Source organism: Triticum aestivum, chromosome 1A (genome assembly GCF_018294505.1).
Source record: "Triticum aestivum cultivar Chinese Spring chromosome 1A, IWGSC CS RefSeq v2.1, whole genome shotgun sequence".
In the NCBI taxonomy this organism is placed as follows: Eukaryota; Viridiplantae; Streptophyta; class Magnoliopsida; order Poales; family Poaceae; genus Triticum; species Triticum aestivum.
The window spans coordinates 33,131,110-33,137,007 of NC_057794.1; the positions used below are offsets into that span (position 1 = coordinate 33,131,110).

General features: G+C 49.7%; 2 pseudogenes; both read left to right on the top strand.

The window, feature by feature from the left end:
* Positions 1-1,140: 1,140 nt before the first annotated feature.
* LOC123087686 (uncharacterized) lies at positions 1,141-2,489 on the top strand (annotated as a pseudogene).
* A 461-nt stretch (positions 2,490-2,950) lies between these two features.
* On the top strand, positions 2,951-3,695 carry LOC123088490 (uncharacterized; annotated as a pseudogene).
* Positions 3,696-5,898: the final 2,203 nt, after the last annotated feature.

Below are 5,898 nucleotides of genomic sequence, written 5' to 3' on the forward strand. Positions count from 1 at the left end.
GGCCTGTATAGCATCCTTATAATCACACAGTTACATTGATAGCATAGAAGGTGTTTCTCCAATATTCGGGAGTTGCATAATCTCATACTCATAGGAACATGTATAAGTCATGAAGAAAGCAATAGCAATAAACTAAACGATCATAGTGCTAAGCTAATGGATGGGTCTAGTCCATCACATCATTCTCTAATGATGTGATCCCTCAAATGACAACATATGTCCATGGCTAGGAAACTTAACCATTTTTGATTAACGAGCTAGTCAAGTAGAGGCATACTAGGAACACTCAGTTTGTCTATGTATTCACACATGTACTAAGTTTCTGGTTAATTCAATTATAGCATGAATAATAAACATTTATCATGATATAAGAAAAATCAATCTCCCACTTCACAATTGTATCTCTCTCTGTGTCCCGCATTGCTACCATCACCTAGCTTCGCCTTAGAAGGAAGGAATTTCACAGTGAATTCGAACGTCCAAGCACCATCCCCCCTGTTTGTCAATGGCGGGGTAGTGTGAGGTGAGCTAGCAGAAGCAGACGACGCACAAATCACAAAGCTTGGAAAGGATGCACATTAAGGCATTACCTAGTCGACGTTGTTGTCTCTGGCGGCTCCATCGCGGTTGCCCCCCTCACACCCACCCAAATCTAGATCAAATCGATCAAAAACACCAAAATAGAGGAAAACAGAGGCGATGCGGGGGTTGAGATCTAGCTCGACACGGAGGGGAACGGGACAGGGTTCTGGATTCACTCACCACAGCCGCTGCCGTCGCCGAGAACGAAAGCTCCTCATGCTGCTATCGCCGAGAACAAAATCTTCAGCGCCGGCGCCGGCTCACCGCCGAGAACGAAGAGGAGGGGTGGGAGCAATGGCTTCAGACATGGGTACACGTTCAGACAGGCATGGGGACACGTTTCACCTGATGCACTGCCAAGTGGGGCCCGTAACTAGATGCACTGCCAAGTGGGACCCACATGTCTTAAAAATAACCTCACTCCCGTTGACGACCAGTTTAATCGCCCGAGTGGGCCTTGGCTATTTGGGCTTCTGAAACATAGTACTACAGTTATTTTCATCAACTACGTCACCTTCCTTTCATTGCACTTCAAAGATGTCGCATAGGAGCTATTGACCCTACAACGAGCAGATGCTTTATGCACCACGGCTCGACCTGGCGGCGCGACAGCACCTCGAGACGAGCCTAGCTCCGTCGGCCGCCGAGGACGCGCTGCACCACTACAACACCGACGCCAGCAACAAGGTCAAGTTCGAGCCAGTGGTGGAGCCCCCCCCCCCCCCCCCCCCCCCCCCCCCCCCCCCCCCCGCCTCCCCTAATGATCGACCGAACGAGCGATACAATTGCAAGTATACACGTACTCGGCCCCCCGTATGTCAATGTAAAGAGAAAAAAAGGCCCATGTAAAAGCCCATGTACTTTGCCAAATTGGTAAATTAGCATCCGCCCTAGTCTCCTGGAAGTTGCGTTCTCCTATGATCCTGTACGTGCGATTAGGCGCCGCTGCCGCCGTCCCATGCCCTTGCCGCCCGCCTGTCGTTGATTTCTCTGCTCTCCCTGCTCTGCTGCTCACTAACTATTCATACAGTGGGTCGGAAACGCAGCCTAATTTGCCTCCAGCCAACGAGCTAGCCAAGGTATAACATCACACTACTAATCTCTCCCAATTCTCATCTTGTCTCGGTGCTGAAATTATACATCAGATTTTACTTGTTTTGTTGTGTGGTCTGCAATGCTATGATGAGTTCACATCTTTTATGTGTCCAATAAATTATCGTGATGCAAATTATGTCATATGAGTTTCTATCTATTTGTGAGCCCAAATATTTCTATGTTGAACTGATACAATATAGCTAATTTTGAGATTGCCATTGAGTAGTTATGAAGAGAAAAAACGGTACCAAAGACCATTAAGATTAATTTAATTTTTAAGCCACTTTGCTTCAAGTTCTCAACCTACTACTCTTGTTTCATTTGATTATTTTTTGCAACGGATATTTTTATCAAGTTGGCTTGCCCCCCCCCCCCCCCCCCCCCCCCCCCCCTCCCCCCATACTCAAATTCTGGCTCCGCCCCTGGTTCGAGCTAACCAGGGCCACGAGATACGCCGGCCTTCTGAATAGCCAGGGCTCGTACCACCATGTCAACTTCTTCGCCAGGGCCATGGACCAGGAGGATGCTTCTTCCTCCCACACCACGGGAGAGCGCTTCTTCTTCGCTTAGTTGCATGATCAGAACAGGCGTGGCCCTAGTGGAGCCAACTTTGTCTGTGCTTGCTGGACAGAGAAGGAGACGATCAGGTCGGTGGTCTCGACGGCAACCGGTTTGCCAGAGATCAGCCGTGGCTCGTGCCCGTGGATTACTGCCTCGCGTGTGACGATGCAATGAAGCATCCCAAGGACGGGGCGTCCTACCAAACCGGTCACCTGTACACACTGCCACAGAGGAAACCGCGCTTAGATTGATTGTTTAGAGATCTACGTCTTCCTGCCTGGGTGGGTGGGGGGGGGGGGGGGGGGGGGGGGGAGGATCGCGTCTCTCTGAAACCCAGACAGCACGGAGATCAATTCACTCCTCCTTTTGACGTGAAAGCAAGCTTTGCTATTCATGTGGTACTCCCTAGTATATTGGCTGCTTTGCATATGTGGAGGGGAAACATACCGATGGATCGGTGCCTGGCGCATGCATGCATGCATGTTGCACTCCTCGGCTGATTTGAAGGTCCTGAAGCTTGTCCGGATGACAGACAGGTCGATCGCAAGTCTGCCCGGATCCGTGATCCAACAGACGAGGCAATGGATTGATATTCCATCGCATGCCGACTTTGATCCCGCAATGGACTGTTAGGCGCACGCCGATCGCTTGTCTATATATTACCCTGGAGCGGGGAATAGAGGAAGCATATCGTTCCAGTCGAACGCAGGGCTAAGGTTCCCATCCGTGGCGCACATGGAGATGGAGACCCCCGCCCCACCGCTCCCGCCGGTTCGCTACTACATGCTGGACGAGCACGACGACGAAGAGGAACAATGGCTATCCCGTCCGGCGTCTCCGGGCGGCGAGCCTCCTGGGCCATGCCTGGGCGCCGGGTAGCTCCCGCCGCCGATGTCCCCTCGCACATGGAAGGCAGCAGCTGTGGCGTCCCTGCAGCCGGAACCGCTGCAAGACCAAGAAGAAGATCCGGAGTCGGAACCGTATCCATACGACGAGCGGACGCTGTACGCACCACGGCTCGACCCGGCGGCGCGGCGGCAGCTCCAGACGAGCCTAGCCGGCAACAAGGTCAAGCTCGAGCTGACCAGGGCCACGAGATACGTCAGTCTTCTGAACAACCAAGGCTCGTACCACCATGTCAACTTCTTCACCAGGGCCATGGACGAGGAAGAGCGCTTCTTCTTCGCCGAGTTGCATGATCAGAACAGGCGTGGCCCTGGCGGAGCCAGGATACGAACTCCTACTTGCCTGTGCTCGCTGGACGGAGAAGGAGACGGTCAGGTTGGCGGTCTCGCCGCGACCGGTTTGCCGAAGCTCAGCCGTGGCTCGTGCCCGTGGATTACTGCCTCGCGTGTGACGATGAGATGAAGCATCCCAAGGACGGCGCGTCATACCAAGCCGGTCACCTCTACACACTGCACCAGCCAGGGCAGGGGAAACCGCGCGTGCTAATTTAGATTAACTAGCAAAAGAGCTTGTACGTTGCAACGGGAAAAAGCACCACACCTCCCTACACTAATAATCATGACTCTCGAATAGGTTCACGTCCTTTATTTCAACCTGGCATCCCATATGTGTTGCCATTTATCCTCCTTTCCAGCATCACTCATGGTGGCCACGGTGTGCACACATCCACTATGTGCTTGAATTTGTTCAATCCAAACGGCATGTCTCTCATCATAATATGAGAAATATGTTTTTTCTTGCAAGATTTGCCGATGCGTGCATGCGTAGCTATCATTGGTTTCTTTCGTGTTTAATCTGGTTTGTTGAGGTGTTCATTTGCAATTAGGATCAGCATCGGAACGAAGGAAAAATGGATCATGCGTTATTGATTAAGGTTGCACCCTGCATAGCATTTCAAAAATGGTTAACAGGTAAAATAACACCATGTTTAGATTCTAAACATTTTTCTAATCAAATTTCATATATAGCATATTAAAATTGGAGTTAGAGTTTAACAGAATGGATATTTTTTAAAGGATTTAGTTTAGAAGATGGACTATGGGTTGATTAACCAGAATATCAGGATGTTTCTCTTTAATTCCATCAGTGTGTATTGCAGGTTAATTATTGGAAAGCTCAGAGGATATTTCATAGTAAGGAAAAAAGGCTGATCAAAAGAAAACTTGATGATTGTCCAACTTGCTGGAATTTTGCCTAATTTGGGCCTAGCCCAATAGCAGTTTCAGAAATTCCTAATAAATTCTAGAGGCCCCCGCAGCCCATTCGTGGAAGGCAAGAGGTGGAACAAAAGTTTAGTCCCACATTGCTAGTTTAGAGGGAGTTGGACCTCTTTATAAGGGAGGTTTTTTCCCCACATGTATGAGTATGAGAACAAGAGGGACATCCACGCGCGCTCCTCCTCCGCCGCCCGCCTCGCCACGCCACGCCACGCCACGCCACGCCTCGTCACGACGCGCCTCTTCGTACGCTGCATGTTCGCTTCGTCTCCCTTCGTTGCTTCACCTACCGCCGCAGCCTCTTCGCGTCCTTCTCCTGTGCCTATATAAGAGATGTCGCTCCTCTTCCTCTCGCCACAAAGTTCCGATCACTGTGCTGCTGCAATGTTCTTCCCCATCCCATCTTGCGGTGTGCACCGCAGGTCGGGATAGTAGGCCTCCGGAACCGCACCTTTTGAGTCCTGTACGGGAGAAGGGTGATAAGGTTTTTAGGGAGTGCTCCGCGCGACTACTGGCTTCTTCATCACGGACTCCGATGACTACTTCCCCGACGACGACTTCTTCCCCGACGTCCACGACCTCCTCGACGACATGGCAGGCGAGGACACCGACCCCAAGTCCAGCGCTTCTGCTGTTGTTGTCCCATACGTGTTCTTCTCCTTTCTGTTAGAGGTACTGCTGCAGTTCCTTGTTCTAGTATTTTCCCTACATATGTTAGACTCTATTTCATATATGCAACTTGTTATACTGGCTGCTCTAGATATGTTCAGTTACAGTTCATATATGAATATGTTGTTTACCTTCTCTTTGTCAAATCACATGGCTTGTTTTCTCACTATTATATTAGTCATGCTTTATCTAATATTTCTGCTAATAAAATCATTTGGTAAATTGCTCATATTTCCAACAATCCAAAAACCTTATTATAGGCAATTTACTCCAAGTGGTTTTGCTGCTTCCATGAGACCTCCTATGTTTGAGGGTATCCACTATAAGAGGTGGCGCGTGAGAGCAGTCTTATGGTTTCAAACCATGAGTTGCTATGATGCCACTCTCGGCAAACCTGAAGGGGAGCTTGATGCTCAACAGGCACAAGCCTATCAGAAAATGGTTACTCTGTTTAAGGCTGCTCTCTTGAGTGTTCTTGGTGAGAACATAGTTGATGCTTATGTGTTAATTGATAATGGAAAAGATATGTGGGATGCACTCGAGGCCAAGTTTGGGGTCTCGGATGCTGGCACTGAGCTGTACATCATGGAGCAATTCTATGATTATAGGATGACTGAAGAGCGCTCCATGGTTGAGCAAGCTCATGAGATACAGTCATTTCCTAGAGAACTTGATAAGCACTTAGATTGTATGCTACCGGACAAGTTGGTTGCCGGAGGTATCATCACTAAGCTTCCTCCTTCATGGAGGAACTTTGCTACCTTGCTGAAGCATAAGAGGCAGGAGTTTTCCGCGCCGGATCTCATTG